This window comes from Malania oleifera, chromosome 3, assembly GCF_029873635.1.
Source record: "Malania oleifera isolate guangnan ecotype guangnan chromosome 3, ASM2987363v1, whole genome shotgun sequence".
Classification (NCBI taxonomy): domain Eukaryota; kingdom Viridiplantae; phylum Streptophyta; class Magnoliopsida; order Santalales; family Ximeniaceae; genus Malania; species Malania oleifera.
The window spans coordinates 24,810,531-24,834,881 of NC_080419.1; positions in this window are offsets into that span (position 1 = coordinate 24,810,531).

The following is a 24,351-nucleotide window of genomic DNA, read 5'->3' on the forward strand; positions in this document are numbered from 1 at the left end:
ATATATATATATATATATCTACAATTTTGAATAACATCAATTAAAATTAATTCTATGATTTTAGTGGAGAAAATTGTATTGTATTATATTGTGTGTATTATATGGAATTTTAAAAATAATTTCAATCATTTATGTTATTTTTAATGTATATAATGTATGCAAACAAAAATGTAATACGGTATCTATTTCTATATTTTTGAATAATATAAATTAAAATTAATTCTACACTTTTTAGTAGTTGTAAATATAAATCAATGTTGGAAAGTTGTTGAATTATGCAGGAGTGGAGGGAGTTTGGAGCGGTGCGCGGAAGAGAGACATGGCACGTGCTCCGTGCGTGAGGCAGGGGTGGGGTTGTGACGACCTGCTTAATTTTCACATTTTTTTTATACAATAAATAAAATCAATATCACAAATCTCAACTCAGCAGATCATAATCCACCTGAACCCGTGGGTACCAAGGATACATCAGAACACATAGCAGAAGCCTAAGCAGCAGGAAACATACAATCATAAACATCTTATTATATCATACATCACAATACCAGAGTTACTACAATTACTGTATATATATACACAACACTCAACCAAAAAATATGTTTTAGGGTCATTTCCATAAAAATACATCCGACCCTTTCAAAATACTTACCCTTCTGGAAGAACAGATCTACCGTACTAGATTAGCAGGGCTTTACCCACTCTCCTATCAGGGGCTCTTGAAATATTTATGAAATTCGGGGTGAGACACCTCTCAGTAAGGGAAATAAACTAATACCAGTGTGTGGCAACATGAGTATTCCATGATATACATATACCATACAGAACATACTCAATAACTGTTTTGTCAAATCTGAGAAAACATATATATCATCAAAACATGGCAGAACATACTGCATTTTCATAAACATATATCATCTCATATAATAATAATATAAAAACATTCCTAGTAGGTTAGTTGGCTGTTGTCATGTATTACCCCCACATGACTGAGTTGTGTGGCCCGAAAGAGGGACCTAACAATGGTTGGCCGACCACTGCCAAATCAAAAGTATAGTCTGTAAGTCTGATGGGTCTACCTGACCTGGTCCGTACACCAGGGGCGCTCACACACTTCTTAAAAACCATATCGACCATCCAATCTCATACCACTCCGTACAGTGGCATTAACACAAATATCATGATCACGATAACCATGGACACATAGCAACGGTACCGTGCAAGTGCTAGCCTAGACCAAGCCAACCAGGTTCTGATATCATATAACATATACTGAAGCTGTGATACATGGATATCTCATATCATTAATTATTAGATCAATCATATCATTTTGTATATATACGTATATCATGAAAAATCATCGGCCCGTACGCCAGTATTTCACATTTTACCATAGCTCGGCCCGTACGCCGGCAAATCATGTCATAGCACAGCCCGTACGCTGGCAAATCACATCCATAGTTCAGCCCGTACGCCGGCAAATCATGCATATAGCACAGCCTATACGTTAGCATATCCTATCCATGGCTCAGCCCGTACGTTGGCAAATCATACATATAGCTCGCCCCGTACGCCGGCAAATATATATAAAAATCTCGGCCCATACGCCGGTTTTCCATTATAAAAATCCGTATCATAATCACATTTCTAGAAAGCAATATTTCATAATAATTTCTACTCATGCCACACTGAACAAGTTTTTCATATATTTAACGTACCATCATTTTCAACAGCGTTTTCTCAAATATAAATCATATATACGGACATATTTACTCTTCTTGAAATCAAATGCTATGTATACATACATTTTCTTAAAAAGAACTAACTTAGTTGATCCCTTTACCTGATTCTTGAAAAACCCTAAGAAAATATGTCCTGCACCAGTAGGGTTCCCAACTCAACACCCTGGAAATAGCATTTCCCAGAACTAAAGTTCAGTATTTCTACGCGTATAATACTTTTTACAACTGCCAAATAACCAAATACTGAGTAGAAAGTCTTACCCTGGATTTGGGATAGTTTCCAACTTGCTTTCACCAACGATCTGCTCCGGTAGATTTGGATAGAACTTCCCTAGGAGTGTCGTGGTGGCTTCAGATCGTTTAACCGGTGAAAATCTGACCCGAAATCAAAGAGAGAAGAGAGAGAAACCGTAGGGAGAGAGAGAGAGTGAGAGGTTTTCTTAATTTTGAAGTTAAAATCCAAGTTTTTGATATTTATAGGACTGGATTCGTTGACGAGCCACGTCATCTCGTCAACGAATCTTGCCTTCGTCAACGAGGTCCTCTTATACCCTTGTCAACGAGTCCCCTGTATTCGTCGACGAGGAGCTGAAAAATTTCTCAGGATTATCCTTTCCAAAATGCAACGTCGTCGACTGCCTCCTCCTATTTTCGGTTTCCATTTCCCTTTCTTTTTATTATTTAAATACCATTATTCTTCGGGTCGTAACAGGGGTACATTTATCAAAAAGTGCCCCCACGAGACGGTAAGTTAACACGTGTTGTCTATAACAAAATGGTCAATCTGGTGTGTTTTGCCTCTCCCGTGCTCCCTCTTCGGTTTGGAAATTTGCACAAATTTGACTATACATAGGAACCAAATTGGGTTAAACGGTTAATCTTTATTTCATTAATTATTTTATTTTATTTTATTTTATTTATAAAATAAAAATATTGATTTTTCTTAAAATTAATCATGGAAATTATATAATATTAAGGAATGTAATTAAAAAAATTCAGCTAGTTATGGTAAAGAAGATCATGACAGTGTTATATTACTTAAAATCAAATACAACATTTAAGTACTTTGATGTATATTAATTTCTATTATGTCGATAATGTTGTTTTTAAAATGATTTAAATAATTATGAAATTTCTTTTTTAGGTTTAATGATGTAACCTCTCTTAATTTGTCAATAATCTCAGTGATTGTTTTAATTGTTTCGACAACGTATTGTCAAAATATCTTAGTGTTCAAAATTAAGTTTTTTGAATTAAATCATTCATTTTATCCCTATCTCTTATTTAAAATTAAAATAAAATAATTACATGAATTTAAAATATAATTAAAATACAATATCCATAAAACTTCAAAAAATATTTAAAAATAATACAAGTTATTTACACAATTTTTCTTTATATTTCAATTGTCATATATGTTCAATAAGATTGTTCTTGAAAAGTGAATTTTGAAATATAATATTGGAGAATAATAATTATAATAATTTTTTTTATTATAGTATTTTTAATTTATATTACCTTGTGATTTTATTATTTTAATCATATTCTTTTATTGTTATTTGATTCAAGAATAAAATGAACAATTTTTCTTATCAAGTTTTTAATTTGTTTTAGTTCTAGGAATATTAACTAACCAAGTTGCTACTTTTCGGTTTTTAGTTTGCGTTTCTAGTTTTTAGTTATCCTTTTGGGTTTAGTTTTGGCATTTCTAGACACCCCATTTTGTTCGAGGATTATATAACAAAAATTCGACCAATAAATGAGAAAATACAAGAATATATATGGAAATTGAATCTTCTACATTGAAAAGAAAAAAAAAAAAATGGGATGGTTGAATGCTACAATTCTATGTTGGCATCTGCATACACGCACGAAAGAGTAACAGTTAAGAAATCAAAAATAAAAACTAATTGATATGATTGATCATCTTAAATTGGATAATAAATTTGATTAACCATTTTGATTTAAAATTGATTGATCAATCAAATTCAATCCAAATTGCTTCTCTTATACCCATAAAAGAGGTTTTGTAATGACCCAAAAATAATAAACATGGAAATGAAAAAAAAATAAAAATAGTAAAATAAAAATAAAATTAAAATTAAAAAATTAATTAATTAATTTTTAATTTTAAATAATAATTATTATTACTTAAATAATATAATATAATATAATAATATATTAACATAATATAATATATTATTATATTATAATATAATAAAGTATATATTAGCTTTACCGTGATCCTAAGATGGGGGTGACTTAGGATTTTCAAAATTGATGCCTTAGGTCAATCCCCTAGCAGCAATATTACATTAGCTTAAGGTCAATCTAGTGCAAATAAATTAACTCAATTTAAATGTACCGTGGAATTTAAATAGCACAATTAAATTAACCAATCATGCACGAGAAAGCTATAAATAAAGATGACACCCAAAAATGTTCTCGAGGTTTGGTAAACTGCCTACATCCCCGCCTTAACTAACAAGCATAAGGATTACCACTATAATGTTCACTTAAGCGGGTGGAGTGGCACCTAAACAAACAGGTCAATTAGCATAGGGCTAACCTCAACCTTTTCAGACAATCCTTACCAAACTGGATTATCGCCCCCTCAGGCCACGCCGGGAATACAATAGTATGTTCACAATAAGACTGATACTGTGATTATTTTTTCATGCAAAGCATATATATATGCAATATAAACAGTCACATACACATCAATAATATGGATATAGTGTAAGCTAAGTGATATAAATAGTTGTGCAAACAACACTCAATAGGGTATAATCAATGGAATGTTCAAGAGTGTTCAATACAAGCAATATTATTGAAACTAGGTAAAGAAAATTTTAATAGCTAATCAAGATTCCAAAGATATCAATCAGATATTCAAACTAACTCAAGAAAATTTTCTTCAATGAGATAAACACACTACTAGTTTGAAAAATATTTTGACTTGTTGAAAATATTTTTGTACAACAAAAATCAAAGCTATGGGAGTCTTGCAACAACTATGCAAAGACCCCTAAGCTTGCTAGTCTATCCCAACAAAAGATTTATAATATGAAATCAGTGGGATAAAACTTAGCCAAACTCCCAAAAAAGAATATCAAAAAATCAATCAAGCAAATGGGAGTTTTAGCACTATCTAGCAATTACAAGCACACTCACTAAACTCTTACAATACCAAGATGTATCAAAGGAATGAGTATTTGAGCGTATTTGAGCAAAGTAGGATTTTTGGAGTAAAGAGGATTATTGGCTAATGGTTTTGCTAATTACATCATAATCCTCACAAATAAGCCTATATTTATAGACAAGGTAAAAAATATAACTGTTTGGGACATTCAGGGTATTATTAGAAAAGTTCTAAAATGCTTAGGAAATATTAATCCCAAATTAACCTATGTTTACCTCGGGTAAAATAATTTTAACCCAAGAAGGTTTGGGTGGCTGAATCGAGGTTTGGTCGCCTGAACAAATTCATTTTTAAAAACTCTTTAAAATAGTTCGACAGCCTGAGTCCTGGTTCGGTAGCCTGAACAAAAGTCAATAGCATCTATTCGTAAATTTGGGTGCCTAGTCAGTGGGTTGGTAGCCCGAACTCAGAGGTTCGGTCACCCGGGCCTGTTTTTGAATTGTTTTCCTCGGTAGCCCAAGTTGGTGAGGGGTCCCTTTCAGAGGATTTAGGTGCCCAGGGAAGATATGTTCAAATTGTGTTCGGTCGCTCGAGAGTTAGGTCAACTATTGACTTTTCAACAGTTCGGGCGCCCGAGGAGTTTTAAACTCCTAGGGTTCGGTCACTCAAGCTCTCTCAAACTTCCCTATAATGTTCAATTCAATTTATATTTAACACTCCTAAATTTTGTATGATATATGTGCATGAGTGTTGGGACCTAGAGTCATACTAGGGTTTTACTGAGCTTACAATATATCTTATATGCATGACATGGAGGTAATTATTACATACCATATACCTAGTTACTATTACAGACTCATATTACATTAATTGAATTTACAATATGAATGAGAATCTTCAGGGTCTTCATATCTTGCTTTAAGTGTCATTCATTGAAATGCTCATATAAACCTGCACATACACTTGAAAATCATCAAATACCTAAGTATTTGTCATTATCAAAACGAGGTGTGACCTATAAGGCCAACTGTATATATATAACAAATCAATCCTTCCTAAAGATTCAGGAAGGATTGAATTTCAATCTTGCAATAGGTATGCCTCCCTTGATTCTCACTCTCTGTATCTCTCAGTCTCACTTTCTTGTCTCTCTTCGTCTCCTCTCTCATTCTCCTCAATTTCTTTTCCAATATTCGGCTGATCAAAAATTTGAAGATATCGTTGGATTCCTACCTCCACCACTGACATTCTTACTGGAACGGATTTATCGTGAGAGTGGCGTAGGCATATCTCATGGGGTAAGGCTAATTTTCACACTTACCCAATTTTTCTTAAATATTAAGGCCAATTAACGAATGAAAATTATCAGGAAATTCGTGGGGAGATTCTCTACAATCTAACTAGAGCGGGTTTTCGAGTTGGAGCTCCAGGGCACAAATCCTAAATCAGGAGTAAGTTTAACAATTTAGGCTTTTAATTTAGGGTATTCAAAACGTAGGAGAATTTTAGGGAAAGTTACTCTAAGGATTGTGACGAATAATATGATAAAGTTTAAATTTCAGGGTTTCAGGGGCTTTGAATGTCGTGGGGCGTAAGTCGGGATTTTATCGGGTTTTTCAAGAATCAGGTAAGGGGATTAAGTTAAGCTAGTAATTTTATGGAAATTGAATCAATTTAATTGTTATGTTTATATATATATATATATATATATATATATACATATATTTATTTATTTATTTAAGAATTTAATATATATATATATATACATACATTTATTTATTTTTTTAAGAATTTAAAGGTTATTTTGAAAACCAACCGTTCGAAATGGATTTTATAAACCTAAGATATGGTATGGTATTTTTGAATAAATGAACGGTGGAAAACTTGTTTGTTTATATGGTTATGTTAAGATGTGGAAATCGTGTGGTAGATGATTTAATTGGTATAGATTATTATATATCTGGATTTAGGATTTTGAAATACTGAACTGTTTGTGAAATACTGAAATTGTTTGCGAAATACTGGGAATGCTTGTAAATAATGCAGGGATTTGATATAACGGCCGAGGGCCGGAGTTTTATTTAAATGGTGTGAGCCAGATTGTATTTGTGGCCAGGGGCTGGATTTTTGGAATAACAGGAAATATATGTGAATTAATGTTTTAAATGGTGATTTCTATTATCTAAATTGCATGATATGCTTTAGGAACCCTGGAGACCAGTGTATTGTGAGCATGATACCATTGCTAGTGAATTGTTATGTGGTTGTGTGCGCCCACACCTGTGCTGAGAGGTGTAAGGTGGCCTTGTCCAATTTGCCTACACGAGGAGAATGTACCCCCTGGGTGAGGGCAATTGGATCAGCAATTGGAACTACATCTGCAGAGTATGTTAGCGGAAAGTATAGATGACTATTGTCTGAGTGGATCCTTTAAGATATTAGTCCAGCCTTTGGGTCGTACAACCCCTGCCATGGAGAAGTAAATGGCGTGTTTGTCACAGGGAGTGTTTTATATGCATATTTGTTAATTTATGTTAATATAGTTAATTAATAAGATAATTTTAAAGGCTTACTGAGAAATGTGAGTGTCCTGGTAGCAGTAATGGTACTAGAGTAAAGGGAAGCTACTTGTATGAGCGTGTAATCTTCTTATCCTCGGCTAATTGTGTGTGTGAGTATAAAATAAGAATAATTTCATAAATATGTTTATCTATTTAATGAATTGGTTATTTTTTGTACACTAAATGCATTTTGGTCACACACTAACATTATCTTAGTCTTTCCTTTATTGAGTTGTGTCTCACCCCTACTTTACAAACTATCTTTTAGGAAATTTCAGGAAACGTTCTTAGCAGGCTAGAGGGGCTGAGATGGTAGTATAGTTTTTTGTATGTGGTGAGTGTAGTTTGAATTGGTTTTTGCATAAGTATAGTACGTTGGTTTGTATTAAGGATTGTGGAACCTTTTGTATATAAAAGTAGTATAGAACTATGGTAATGGATTTTTTGGAGATTGTATTTTTTTTTTTCACTGCATTTTATATAATGAGTTTAGTATTAGGTACACAGACATCACTAAAGTAGCACCCCGAGTCCACGTGGCGGGTTGGGGCGTTATAGGTGGTATCAGAGCCTAGGTTTGCTAGGTTCTGCAAACATTGATGGTTGATAATTACCAGAGTATAAGTTGAGATAACATAAGGATGAGAGTGGGTAGATTAGGTTGAGTTTTGGTCTGGAAGCTTAGAGGCGGAGTTCCTTGATGGTTTTCTGTGTTTTTCTGGGATGACGATTTTAGGAAAACCATGGTAAATCCATTGATGGTTTCGTTTTTGGGTCGAGGGACTGGAGCTCATAAATTTAGGTTGGGACGTTAGGGCAGTCGAGTACGTGTGTGGAATCAGTGTTATGTTGGAGACTAGTATCTTGTCAATTTTGTGACAGAACTAGGGGAATGAATCTTTAAACTGCGAATTCATACATATTAGTAATTTTTCATTTCATACTTGCTTCAGTTAGGATAAATGAGTAGTTTTTAAGTCGATTTCTCCCCTATCTTCGGGATGGATTTTAGGGGAAATAACATCGTAGCTGGAGGGGATAATCACGTGGATACTTCCAGTGAGGATGATGATGATGCTCCGGCAGTGCTACCAAGTATAACCTGGCAGGCTAGGAAGGAGAACCGAAGGGACTCTAAAGGGTGGGATTAGCCACCAATTAGTCGGGGCTGCACTTTTTAGTAGTTTAGCTGGATGAATCTTCCGATCTTTGTAGGAGAAGCAAACCCGGTCGCTGCTGAAGAGCAGGAAATAGATGAACTGCTGGATGTGTGGGAGTGCATGAAGGAGCAGAAGGTGTAGTATGCCACCTTTAAATTAGTAGGGGAATCGAAGAGGTGGTGGAGATCGGTGAAGATGGTTGAGGAACAGCGTCCAGGGCATACATCTATCACCTGGAACTGTATTAGGGAGGTCTTCTTCAACAGATACTCCCTTATTGCCACCCGAGAGGCGAAGGCTCAGGATTTCCTATATCTGGCCAAGGACCTATGACTGTACAGTAGTATGCGGCCAGGTTTTTGGAGCTATCTCGTTTTGCTCCTTATATGGTCCCAGATGAGCTGAGGAAAACTCGGATGTTTGAGAGAGGTCTGAGGTAGAAAATACGTGCACAGGTGAAGGTGTTGTTGACTCATAGTTTCTCTAAACTAGTGGACAGGGCCATGCCAATTGAGGCTAGTATTTTGGGGGAGGAGAGAGCCGCAAACTAGAAGAAGAGGCCCATGCCTCAGGGGTTTCAGACTAGCACTAGTCAGGGCTCATGGAGGCAATCTGGTAATTTTTCGAGTCAGCGACAAGATACGAGATCTCAAGCTCGTCAGGGGAGTTCATAGTGTCCTATCTATTTTAGATGCCAGCAAAGGCATTGGGGCAAGTACAGGGGACGACCAACTGTCTGCTATCGGTGTGGTCAGGTTGAACATATGGCGCAGGACTGTCGTGCGACAATGAACTATCCATCTTTACAGCATTAGTACCGAGGAGGTAATCAGGCACCCTGAGGGCGTCACCAAAATGGGAATTGAGATTAGAGGATATCCTGGTAGTGAAATATTTTCCCAATATATTCCCTGAGGATTTGTTGGGACCACCTCCTGGTCATGAGGTAGAGGTTACTATTGATCTAGTTCTGAGGACAGTGCTGATTTTTAAAGCGTCGTATAGAATGGCACCGGCAGACTAAAAGAGTCAAAGGAACAGTTACAAGAATTATTAGATAAGGGTTTATTAGGCCCAATGTGTAACCCTGAGAAGCGCCGATATTGTATGTGAAAAAGAAAGATGAGTCGATGAGAATGTGCATCGACTACATATTTTCATATTTTCATAAGTCGGCCAAAATAGTGGAAACAGTTTAATCCTAAAATTAAGGTGCCCATAAGAATGTAAGATACTAAGTGGGCAACAACTGGACTCCTATGTGTTGGGGAAATTCTCTATTCCCTAGGAAGTGATGTTATCATCATAGCCTGAAAACAACTAGGAGAACAAGATGTCATGAGCATCACATTGCCAACTATTCCGAAGGATCCTATGAACCAAATAACACTTAACAGAATCATCTTTAGTAACTTACCTAGAAGAAAAATCATAATGATACTTGGACTTTTAGCATTCTGCTATCTAGAAGGAAAATCATACATGCTAGGTCCTGGAGCTTTATCTTTTCACTCTATCTTTTGTGAATCCTACTTGGCAATGGGACACCAATTTAACTACTTAGGCATTGGCTCGGTTGGGATTTGATTCGTATACAACTTAATGTGAAATCTTTTGTGGTGATCTGCAGTTCATTGTAGCTTTTGAAGCCATCTTCATGATCTGATCCTTCTACCATTAGCAACTTTTTAGTACAAATGAATATCACCCTTTCTTTCTTGGTCCTTCTCACACAAGATTTATGCTACCAAACAATGTCCAATCACTGATCATAGCTGACTAAACAACGTCCTTAGTACTGTATTATGTACCAAAAATGAAGACACGTGTTTATTGCATATTTATCTAGTCGCTGGAACAAGATCAGGGTTGGTTTGGATCAGTATACCAGGACTTGGACTTGCCATAATTGCAATCCTTGTTTTTCATTAAGGATATCTTCCAACTATATTTTGATATTCAACATTTTCCAACATAGGCTAGAAGTGGAATCTTAAAACTATTGGAAGTAAGAAAAATCTAGGAAACCAATTTGGTAGGAAAATGATATTTGACCCTGATTTAAAGATGTAAGCCTGTGTATTGGTTTGGCATTGAAAAGAAATTGGGTGACTAGAATTCGAGGGAATATTCGGGAGTTCATATAATTTTTACTCAAATGAATTACAAAGTTATGATGAGAGTTTGAAGTGCCTTTTATACATTTGACCTGACAGGCTAATGATTACACATCCTGGTCTGGGATGTCTCAACAGGTATGAACCTTGATGAGTATGAGTCATCATTGCAAGTTTTCTGTTTAAAATGAGGTTAACCATTGGTGGTTATCTATTGATCATACACCTAGTTGATTGTTTCCGAAAGGAAGTAGTACTCGGAGATTCAAATGGAGTGATGGTTTCCTTCTAACTAACAAACTTTCATATTTGACATCTAGAGTGCTTGTGAAATGGTAGAATTTGGGCTTATGTCTGGGGTTTGTAGCAGAAATGAAAAAAAAATATGAGTAAAAGAATCCCAAACTTCTTTACCCATAGGTGATGAATTTTCAGATATTCTTCCCAAATGATTTATCAAGGTTACTCCCAAAAGGAGATTGAAGTTAATATTGACTTGGTGCTAGGAATGGAGCCTATGTCAACTGCTTCATATAGAATGACATTAACTGAACTAGTGCTAGGAATGGAGCCTATGTCAACTACTTCATATAGAATGACATTAACTGAACTAAGATGAAACGACCTACTAAATTAACGGGGTTTTTTTTTTAATAATTATTGTGAAATTCCATTTCTCTAATACCTTCCTATATAAAATTAGTCATCCACCTAAGCAGCAAGAAGCTAAAATCACACAACCACCACCATATATAAATATGTACAATACCAGAGAGCTACAATGTTCCCAAACTATACATATATGATTGTTTCCCAAAATACCCTCAACTGGGCTAGGGCTATACAGAAATCAATCTCCCAAAAATACTTACTCTACTGACAGGGCAAGACTGAAGCCTCTCTACTTGCGAGCCTGATCTACTTGCCTAGCTCGATCACCTGAAAAATGTTAAAGTAATGGGATGAGACGACGCTCAGTAAGAAAAAATATGCTATTACTAGTGTGTGGCAAATGAGTTACAATACTATGAAAATTTGTTTATATATAATTATGTATAACTAAATCTGTAAATGCAGTATAAGTAATATAAACCACCACCTTCTTCCATGTTGCTTAACATATCTATATTTTAGGTTTCTATACATAATACTTTTAATATATATAAGTATATTCTCTATTTCTATAAAACTGTACATTCATAATAATAACTGAAAACTTCCCTGGATGGATAACGGTGTGTCATGATTTAACCCCTTATGACAGGGTTGTGCGGCCTGTAGGCGAGATTTATCACTGGCTAGCCTTCAGGATAAACCACTATACTTCGTCAGTCCAATTGGCCCTCCTGAACCCATATTTGATGGCGATCCTGTCCACACGTGGGCACGATCGACTTATCGACCACGTATTATCTAAATAGGTAGTTGCACTCTATGCTATATATAGCAACGATACCGTGCTCTGTAAACTGTATTTGTAATGGTCCATCAGGGTCTGATACTATATAATACATCTCTATATACAACTATCTATTTTACCATGATTCTGTAATAACTGTATTAACCATGACGCTATAGAAAGCTGTATCTATATCAACTGTGTTTCTGAGATTAACTGTAAATCTGTATGTCATGGTACTATAAAACTGTATAATCATGGTATTCTGAAAATGCTATAAAACATATTCACTGTCTGTATATTCTGTATAACATAACTCTGAAAAATACTATAAAACATGTTTCTGTACTATATCTATATTCTCAAGCCACACAGTGATTTAAAACATATTAAACATACTTTATAAATTGTATAAATTTCTATTGCGAATAATAATCTGGTAATAATATATAATTTATACTGAAAACATACTAGAATTGCCTAGCATAGCATATTTCCCTTACCTTATCTCTAAAAAGTCTCTACTGTACTCTGGCCCTATATCCGCAGGGTTCTCCACTCAACACCCTGAAAACGACATTCCCTATAACAAAACATTAGTATTTCTTTGTATACAACATTTTTTATGATTGTAGGGAAAGCAAATACTGAATAAATTGGCATACCCTAAAATTGGGATGAATTCCAAACCAACTTCTCCAACGATAAGCTCCGACAGACTTGAAAAGAACTTCACTAGGAGCGTCGTGGTGACCTCAGATCTTCAATCCGGCGAGAAATGGACCCGAAATTGAAGAGAGAAGGAGTGGGAGACGTTTTAGAGAGAGAGAGAGAGAGAGAGAAGGTAATTTACGCTGGAATTTTCTTTAAAATCCTAGTTTTCACTATTTATAGAGTTGGATTCGTCGATGAGACACATAACCTCGTCGACGAATCCTGTAGAAAGTTCGTTGACGAACCTGCACCCTCGTCGATGAATTTCATACTTCCAAAAATCCTCTCTCGATATCTTCTCATCAACGATATGGGTCTTCGTCGACGAGATCCTGAAGAACCCTCGTCGACGAATCCCCTATGTTCATTGACGAGGCCTGGAAGAATTTCTTGGGTTATTACATTCTCCCCTCCTTATAAAATTTTGTCCTCGAAATTTACTATCTGTATTACCTTCTATCGTCCCATAAAGGCAAATAGTCTACTTATTTTATTACCTGCCCTCACTTATGGTGGAGAAATACCGTGGTTACATTACAAATTCTAGGGAATTACACATATAGAACTAATAACTACTCTTATCTAATCAATACATATACTTGCAAAAGAAACACTATCTAACTATTATACTTTACCTGATTACCTCTAAACCTCTTGGAACAACTGCGGGTATTTCTGTCTCATCTGCTCCTCGAGTTCCCAAGAAGCTTCCTTTATAGAATGATTCTTCCACAAAACTTTTACTAACTGGATTTCTTTGGTGCGCAATTCTTGTATCTTTATGTCTAAGATCTGTACGGGTATTTCATCATAAGCTAATGAATCATTAAGCTCTATTTCTACATAGTTGATTATGTGGGACGGGTCTGGGACGTATTTCCTCAACATAGCCACATGAAACACGTCGTGCATTCTAGTTAACGCTGGCGACAAAGCTAGTCTGTAGGCAACTTGTAGTGACTCGAAGAATGATGTTATTTAAATAATAAAGAGGGAGAGAAATGGAAGCAGTAACAGAAGGAGGCAGCAGACTTCATTGATGAAGCTTTTGTCGATGACATTGCATTTTGGATATAATAACCCCATAAGTACTCATCGACGAACACAGGGGTTTCATCGACGAGGGTTTTTCAAGATCTCGTCGACGAGAAGATACCAAGAGATGATTATTGGGAAGTCTGAAATTCGTCGACGAGGGAGCAGGTTCGTCGATGAACTTTCTACAGGACTCGTCGACGAGGTGACGTGATTCGTCAATGAATCCCACAGTATAAATAGCCCTAAACTCAGTTAATCGCAAAAAAATAGACAGAAAACCTTTTCCTCTCTCTCTCTCTCCTACGGCCTCTCCTCCATCTCTCTTCAATTTTGGCCCCGTCAGTCGCCGGATCGACAATTTGAGGCCACCACAACGCTCCTGACAGAGTTCTCTTCAAGTCTGCTGGGGTAGATCGTCAGTGGGATTGAGTCGAATTTCTTCCCAGAATCAGGGTAAGATCTTTTATTCAATTTTTGGCCTTTTGGCAGTTGTAGAAAATGATGTAGGCCAAGAAATATTGAAATTCTATTCTGGAAAATGGGATTTTCAGGGTGTGGAATAGGAAGCCCTGCAGGTGTAGGACCAGTATACGATAGGGGCTTTTCGATAGTTTGGTAAGGAAAACATGTTATGTTAGGAAAACCTAGTATGATTTCAGTATGAAGTTTATGTTTTTACCCGATTATTATTCAAAGCAGAAATTGATGCAATTTATTATTGAGGTTAAAGTGTTTTAATTATTGTGTGGCATGAGAGTATGAATACAGTATAGAAACATGTTTTTACAGTATTTTCAGGAATATATTTTATAGAATATATAGACGGTGAAATGCGTTTACAGTATCTTTCAGAATACCATGATTTTAAGTTTTACAGCACCATAACAGGTAGATTTACAGTTTATCTCAGAAAGATACAATTAATATAATTACAGATTATTACAGAATCATGGTGAAACAATTAGTTGTATATAGAAATGTATTATATAGTATTAGACCTTAATGGATTAGACAGCAGAGCACGGTACCGTAGCTACAGATATACAGATATTCAATTCAGAGTGCAACAACTTAACTCAGATAGTAAGTGGTATGAGGTCAATCGTGCCTAGTTGTGGACAGGCTCCCCATCAGATATGGGCTGAGGAGGGCTAATCTGACCGAAGAGTAGAGTGGCTTATCCTTGTATGCCAACCAGGATAGATCCAGCATTCGGGCCGCACAACCCTGTCATGAGGGGTTAAATCATGACATACAGTCATTCAAGGAAATATTCTCAGATATTATAGTATTATCAGATTTTTTGAAATAGTAGTATTATTATGAAAATAAATTTCATACAGTTTGACATGTTAAATTATGTAGTTAAAGGTATTATAATATGTTATATAGTATCAGCATTTTCAGTTTTAGTTATTTGTACTACTCTAAATTCGGATTAATTTTTACAGATCTACATCTCACTAGCCACACACTAGTGATAGAATGTTTCGTCTTACTGAGCTTTACCTCATCCCAGTATTGAATTATTTTTCAGGTGAGCTAGTTGGGTGAGCGGAGTAGGCTCGCAGATAGAGGAGCTGTTAGCCTGCCCTTTTTTAGGGTGAGTGTTTTGGGGTTCAATTTTGTTAATCCTGGTATTAGTAAGAGTAGTTCTTAAGAGTACATTATAATATGTAATATTTGTGGAATATTTAGAGACTCTGGTATTGTATATATATATATATATATATATATATATATATAAAAGCTTGTGTTTCATGTTACTTGCTTTTCGCTATGTAGGAAATTGTTTTAATTTAAAATAGTAGAGAATTTGTATTTATAAGGAGGTTTTTACAATGTGGTATCAGAGCATTATAAATGTTATAGTATAAAAAAAATAAAAATAAAAAACCTAGTTAAATAGCAGGTCGTTACAATGTGGTATCAGAGCCTAAATTGCTAGGTTCTGTAGACTTTAGAGTGCAGCGGAAGCAATACCAGAGTATAGGAAAGGATTTGAGATTGGTTCTGTGGTCTGGGTACAGGATTTTCCATGGTGGTTTATGTGTTTTTCCTAGGGTGACGATTTCAAGAAAACCATAATAAACTATCATCGGGTCGTGTGTCTAGGTTGCAGAACTGGATTTTGAGCTAAGATTGGGGAGAGCAGTTAATTATAAATATAGGATTTGAGTAGCATGAAATAGATAGGATCTGTGTAGAAGATAAGGTTCTCAAGTGTGTTTCTTGTTTTCAGATGGCTAAGATGGCTAAGAGCTCGGGGGAGTGTAGTTGTTCGATTGAGTAGTTTACGCGGATGAAGCCCCCATCCTTTGCTGGAGAAGATGACCCGATTGTAGTTGAAAATTGGGTCTAGGATATTGAAGAGACGTTGGTTGTGCTTCCTTGCACATATGAACAAAAAGTGGTATTTGCGGCATTTAAACTGACAAGGGAGGCAAAGCGCTGGTGGAGATCAGCGCGACTGATAGAGGAGCAGAGGCCGATTCCAGTGCCGGTGACTTAGGATCGATTCAAGGAGCTGTTCTTTGAGCGATATTTTCCTTTTATTGTTCAGAGCGTGAAGGCAGCAGAGTTTTTGCATATGGTACAGGGGCAGATGATTGTATCCCAGTACACAGCTCGGTTTATCGAGTTGTCACGTTTTGCTCCACATATAGCACTTGATGAAGAGAAAAATGCCAAAAAGTTTGAATAGGGATTAAGGCAAAACTTGTTTAGGTAGGTGATTGGCTTCAGAGCTTAGACATTTACGGAGGTTGTAGACAGAGCTGCGATTATTGAGATTCGTTCAGAGGGGTTTAGCAGCTTAGAGTCAAAGGAAGAGGCCTGCGCCTCAGGGTTTCCAGGCTGGCTCCAATAAGGGTCCATGGAGAGGAGGCCATGATACAGGAGATCAAAGGGAGACTACAGGACCCCATGAGAATCAGGGCACATTGTTTTTCCCTATATGTCAGACGTGCAGGAGACACCATTCGGGAGAGTGCTTAGCTGGGAGAGGTATATGTTATCGCTGTGGGGGACCCGACTATATGGCACGTGCATGCCCAGGAGCATAGGACCAGATTCTAGCTCCTAGGCCCTATCGAGGAGGATATCAGACGCCTCGTAGTGGCCAGCAAGGAATGTGGCCCCAGCGCGAGTATACGCTCTGACGCCAGGTGATGCTGAGGCTGCTGTGGATGTGGTGACAGGTACATTTACTATTTTATCATATCCAGTCATTGTTCTTTTTGACTCAGGTGCTACTCATTCTTTCATTTTTTGCATCTTATGTTAAATTATTTGAGAGTGAGACCCAGTCATTAGATATAGCATTGTCAGTAGCTACACCATCAGGGTCAGTGATCAGATATCATAGGGTACTTAGAAGCTATCCGATAAAAATTCAAGGGAAAGTGTTACTTGCTGATTTGATTGTATTTGATATTTGTGGGTTTGATATAATACTGGGTATGGACTGGTTGGCTTCCAATCATGCTAGCATTGATTGTCTTCGGAAAGAGGTAATTTTTAGACCCCATGGTGCACAGGAATTCATATTTGTTGGTTCACGGGTACGTGCTCGAACGCAGCTGGTGTCAGCCGTGCAGGTGAGCAGATTACTCCTGGACGGAGGTCAGGGGTTTATAGCGTTTGTGAAAGAAGTACCCAAAAATGAATTGAAGATTGATAGCACCCCAATGGTACGAGAATTTCCAAATATTTTTCCAGAGGAGTTACCTGGGTTACCTCCTGTGCGTGAGGTGGATTTTCCTATAGATTTACTTCCAAGGACCACGCCAATTTCTAAGGTTCCTTACCATATGGCTCCAGCCGAATTGGGAGAATTAAAGGAGTAGTTGCAAGGCTTGCTGGACAAGGGGTTTATACGACCCAATGTATCGCCATGGGGAGCTCTAGTGTTGTTCTTAAAGAAGAAAGACGGGTCTATGAGGATGTGTATCGATTACAGAGAAATCAACAAGGTTACTATTAAGAATAAATATCATATACCTCATATAGATGATTTATTTTATCAGCTCCAGGGTACACGGTATTCCAAGATCGACCTCAGATCTGGGTATCATCAAGTGAGAGTAAAAGCAGAGGACGTCGTGAAGACAACCTTTAGGACCAGGTATGGGCACTACGAGTTCCTCGTTATGCCTTTTGGTTTGACGAATGCCCCAGTCGTGTTCATGGACTTGATGAATAGAGTTTTTCACCAGTATTTAGATCAGTTTGTATTAGTTTTCATTGATGATATACTAGTGTACTCGAGGAGTTTTGAGGATCATAAGGTGCATTTGAGGCAGGTACTGCAGACACTCAGGCAAAAGAAACTCTATGCCAAGTTTAGCAAGTGTGAGTTCTGGCTTGAAAAAGTTGCATTTTTAGGTCATATGATCCCAGGAGACGGTATTTCTGTAGATCCCAGCAAAATTGATGCAGTAGTGAGTTGGGCCAGGCAGAGGAATGTGCAGGAAGTTAGGAGTTTCTGGTAGGTTATTATCGTCATTTTGTTGAGGGGTTTTCAGCTTTATCAGGACCTCTCATGCGTTTGAACAGGAAGAATGCCAAGTTTGTGTGAGATGAAGAATGTGAGTAGAACTTCTAGGAATTAAAGCAGTGGCTCGTCACTACACCAGTACTGACGATTCCATCGGGAGGTGATGGTTATGTTATCTACAGTGACGCGTCTTTGAAAGGGCTCGGTTGTGTACTGATGCAGCATAGTAGGGTGGTAGCATATGCTTACAGGCAGTTGAAAGAGTATGAAAAGAACTACCCTACTCATAATTTGGAATTGGCTATGGTTGTACATGCACTGAAGATTTAGAGGCATTACATTTATGGTGAGAGGTGTGAGATATTTTCTAATCACAAGAGTCTAAAGTATTTCTTCACACAAAAAGAGTTGAACATGCGGCAGAGGAGGTGGTTGGAACTCATTGAGGATTACGACTGCACCATCAGTTACCACCCAAGTAAAGAAAATGTGGTGGCTGATACTTTGAGCCATAAGTTAGAGGATACAACGCAGTTAGTAATAGAAATTCAGCACCCGATTCAGATGGACTTGGAAAGGCTCGATGTGGAATTAGTGAAGAATGATCCTCGGGTGCTTATTGTCAGTTTAGTGATATAGCCTGCATTATAGGAGAGAATTAAAGCTGCTTAGAGAGATAATCCAGAGTTAGTGGAGGTGCTAGCCAGAATACAGGATGGTCAAGGAGAGGAATTCAGTATTGCCGATGATGGGACCCTCAAATTTCACACCAAATTGTGTGTGCTTGCGGATGTCAGCATTAGAAGAGCGATTCTAGAAGAGGCACACAGATCTCTATACACTATTCATCCTAGCAGTACAAAAATGTATAGGGATCTACGACATTATTTTTGGTGGAGTGGCATGAAGAGGGAAATAACAAAATTTGTGTAGTAGTATTTGACATACCGGCAGGTTAAGGCTGAGCACTAGAGACCGGCTGGTCAGTTGCGGCCACTTTTTATTCCTAAGTGGAAGTGGGACCACGTATCCATGGATTTTGTTACTGGGCTGCCACCAGCGCCGCATGATCAGAATGCTATTTGGGTGGTGGTTGATAGGTTGACGAAGACAGTACACTTTCTGCCCATTAAAGTCAGCTACCCTATGAACAAGTTAGCATAGATTTATATACAGGAGATTGTTCGACACCATGGAGTGCTGGTATCTATAGTCTCAGATCGTGACCCTCATTTTACATCACGATTTTGGAAGAGTCTACTGGAGGCTTTAGGGATTCAGTTAGCATTCAGCATTGTTTTCCACCCTCAGACCGATAGTCAGACTAAGAGAACAATCCAAGTATTAGAAGATATGTTTCGTGCCTGTGTGCTAGACTTTGGAGGTAGTCGGATTCAGTTTTTGCCGCTAGTTGAATTTGCTTATAATAACAGTTATTAGACTAGCATCGGCATGGCACCCTACGAGACATTATATGGTAGGAGATGTCGATCTCCCCTTTTCTGGGATGAATTAGGTGAAAGGAGAGTTTTGGGTCCAGAGATAATTCAGCAAGTTTGTGATAAAGTCTGACTTATTCTAGACAAGATCAATGCAGCGTAGAGTCGGCAGAAAAGTTATGCGGATACTCGCCACCGAAAACTGGAATTTGAAGTAGGTGATCATGTATTTATGAGAATAACTTCAGTGAAGGGGATCTTGAGATTTGGGAAGAAAGGTAAGTTGAGCCCTAGGTTTATTGGCCCATTTGAGATACTTGAGAAGATTGGGTCAGTAGCTTATCGACTAGCTTTACTGCCATCTCTATTCCGAGTTCATGATGTATTTCATGTTTCTATGCTAAGGAGATATGTCCCAGATCCTTCCCATATCATCAGCCATGTAGAACTGGAAGTCAGTGAGGCTTTAGCATATGAAGAAGTTCCAGTACAAATTTTAGATAGAAAAGAACAAGAACTGCGCAACAAGAAGATACCACTAGTAAAAGTTCTATGGAGAAACCACGCGATTGAGGAAGTCTCATGGGAGCTTGAAGATGAAATCAGACGGAAATATCCCCACTTGTTCGATGAATTATAGTATTGATGCATATGCTAGGATGGTAATTTTATTTTGTTGAGTTCAGTGAAATTGTAATATAAAGAATAGGTTAGGTAGTATTTTGGTTTTAGGGGAAATTTTCTTTTATGGTTGTAATCTCCCAGGACTACCCATGTAACCACGGTATTCCTCCGCCATAAGTGAGGGCAAGTAATAAAATAAGTAGACTATTTACCTTTGAGAAGGAAGGAACATATGAATAAGTGAATTTCGAGGATGAAATTTTATAAGGAGGGGAGAATGTAGTGACCGTAAGAGTGATGTTATTTAAATAATAAAGAGGGAGAGAAATGGAAGCAGTAACACAAGGAGGCAGCAGACTTCGTCGACGATATTGCATTTTGGATATAATAACCCCAGAAATTTTCCAAGCACTCATTGACGAACACAGGGGTTTCGTTGACGAGGGTTCTTCAGGATCTCGTCGACGAGAAGATACCAAGAGAGGATTATTGGGAAGTTTGAAATTCATCGACGAGGGGGCAGGTTCGTCGACAAACTTTCTATAGGACTCGTCGACGAGGTGACGTGGCTCGTCGATGAATCCCGAAAAATAAATAGCCCTAAACTTAATTAATCGCAGAAAAATCAGCAGAAAACCTTCTCCTCTCTCTCTCCTACGGCCTCTACTCCATCTCTATTCGATTTCGGCCTCATCAATCATCGGATCAACGATTTGAGGCCACCACGACGCTCCTGGCGGAGTTCTCTTCAAGTCTGTTAGGGCATATCGTCGATGGGATTTAGTCAAATTTCTCCCCAGAATCAGGGTAAGGTATTTTATTCACTTTTTGGCCTTCTAACAGTTGTAGGAAATGGTGTAGGCCAAGAAATATTGATATTCTGTTCTGAAAAATGTGGTTTTCCGAGTGTGGAATAGGAAGCCCTGTGGGTGTAGGACCAGTATACGATAGGGGCTTTTCGACAGTTTGGTAAAGGAAACATGCTATGCTAGGAAAACCTAGTATGATTTCAGTATGAAGTTTATGTTTTTACCCGATTATTATTCAGAGCAGAAATTTATGCAATTTATTATTGAGGTTAAAGTGTTTTAAATTATTGTGTGGCATGAGAGTATGAATACAATATAGAAACATGTTTTTATAGTATTTTCAGGAATATGTTTTACAGAATATACAGATGGTGAAATGCATTTACAGTATCTTTCAAAATACCATGATTTTACAGTTTTACAGCACCATAACAGGTAAATTTACAGTTTATCTCAGAAAGATACAGTTGATATAATTACAGATTATTACAAAATCATGATAAAACAGTTAGTTGTATATAGAAACGTATTATATAGTATTAGACCCTGATGGATCAGACGGTAGAGTACGGTACCGTAGCTACAGATATACAGATATTCAGTTCAGAGTGCAACCACTTAACTCAGATAGTAAGTAGTATGAGGTCGATCGTGCCTAGTTGTAGATAGGCTCCCCATCAGATATGGGTTGAGGAGTGCCGCTTTGACTGACGAGTAGAGTGGTTTATCCTGATAGGCCAACCAGGATAGATCCAGCCTTCGGGCCGCACAACCCTGTCATGAGGGGTTAAATCATGACATACAACCATTCAGGGAAATATTCTCAAATATTATAGTATTATCAAATTTTTCAAAATAGTAGGATTATTATGAAAAGAAATTTCATACAGTTTGACATGTTAAATTATATAGTTAAAGGTTTTATAATATGTTATATAGTTTCAGAATTTTCAGTTTTAGTTATTTGTACTACTCTTAACTCGGATTAATTTTTACAGATCTACATCTCAATAGCACTAGTGATAGCATTTTTGGTCTTACTGATCTTTGGCTCATCCTAGTGTTGAATTATTTTTCAGGTGAGCCAGTTGGGCGAGCGGAGTAGGCTTGCAGATAGAGGAGCTGTTAGCCTACCCTTTTTTAGGGTGAGTGTTTTGGGGTTCAATTTTGTTAACCCTATTATTAGTAAGAGCAGTTCTTGAGAATATAATATGTAATATTTGTGGAATATTTAGACACTCTGGTATTGTATATATATAAGGTTGTGTTTCATGTTACTTGTTTTCCGCTGTGTAGGAAATTGTTTTAATTTAAAATAGTAGAGAATCTGTCTTTATAAGGAGGTTGTTACAATGTGGTATCAGAGCATTATAAATGTTATAGTATAAAAAATAAAATAAAAAACCCAGTTAAATAGCAGGTTGTTACGCAACTGACCCTATCTTCTCGAGTATTTCAAATAAGCCAATAAACCTAGGGCTCAACTTACCCTTCTTCCCAAACCTCATAACCCCTTATAACGGAGCTATTTTCAAAAATACATGGTCTTCCACTTCAAATTCCAGTTCTTGGTGGTAAGTATCTTCGTAACTTTTCTACCGACTCTGTGCTGCACTAATTCTATCTCGAATGAGTCGAACTTTATCGTACGCCTGCTATAATATTTCTGGTCCCAAAACTCGCCTCTCGCCCAGCTTACTCCAGTATAGAAGGGAACGACACCTCCTACCATAAAGTGCTTCATAAGGAGCCATGCCTATGCTAGCCTGATAACTGTTGTTGTAGGCAAATTCCATCAATGGCATATATTGAGTCGAGCGACCCCCAAATTCCAATACACATGCTCGTAACATATCCTCAAGTACCTGAATCGTTCTCTCTGTCTAACCATCTGTCTGAGGATGGAAAGCGTGTTTGAATCATAAATGAGTCCCTAGTGTCTTATGTAAACTCCTCCAAAACCGCGATGTAAAACGTACATCACGATCCAAGACTATGGATACCAGTACTCCATGGGGTCGAACAATCTCCTATGTGTAAATCTCTGTTAACCTATTCATAGGGTAGCTAACCTTAACAGGAAGAAAGTGCGCTGTCTTCGTCAACCTATCAACCACCACCCAAATGACATTCTGACCATGCAGCACTGGCGGTAGCCCAATAAAAAAATTTATGGATACGTGGTCCCACATCCATTCAGGAATGAAAAGTGGCCGCAACTGACCAGCCGGCCTCTGGTGCTTAGCCTTAACCTGCTGGCATGTCAAGCATTACTGCATGAATTCTGCTATTTCCCTCTTCATGCCACTCCACTAGAAATACTCTTGCAGATCCCTATACATTTTTGTACTGCTAGGATGAACAGTGTATAGAGATCTATGTGTCTCTTCTAGAATCGTCCTTCCGATGCTGTCATCTATAGGCACACACAATTTGGTATGAAATCTCAAAGCCCCATCGTCAAAAATATTGAATTCCTCTCCCTATCCATCCTGTATTCTAGCTATTACTCCTGCTAATTTCGGATCATCCCCCTGAACAACTTTAATCCTTTCATATAGTATAGGTTGTACAACCATACTGGCAATAAGTGCCTGAGGATCATCTTCCACTAGTTCCATGCCGAGTCTTTCCAAGTCCATCTGAATTGGGTACTGAACTACTGCGGCTAGCTCTGTTGTATTTTTTGATTTATGGCTCAAAGCATCAGCCACCACATTTGCTTTACCTAGATGGTAACTAATGATACAATCGTAATCCTTGATGAGTTCTAACCACCTCTTTTGCGGCATATTCAACTCCTTCTGTGTAAAGAAATACTCTAGGCTTTTATGGTCAGAAAATATTTCACATCTCTCACCATATAAGTAATGTCTTCAGATCTTCAGTGCGTGCACCACTGCAGCCAATTCCAGATTGTGAGTAGGGTAGTTCTTTTCATATCCTTTCAACTGCCTGGATGCATAAGCCACCACCCTACCATGCTACATCGGTACACAACCGAGCCCTTTCAAAGACGCGTCACCGTAAATCACATACCCATCACCTTCTGATGGAATTTTCAATACTAGTGCAGTGACGAGCCACTGTTTTAGTTCCTTAAAACTCTAC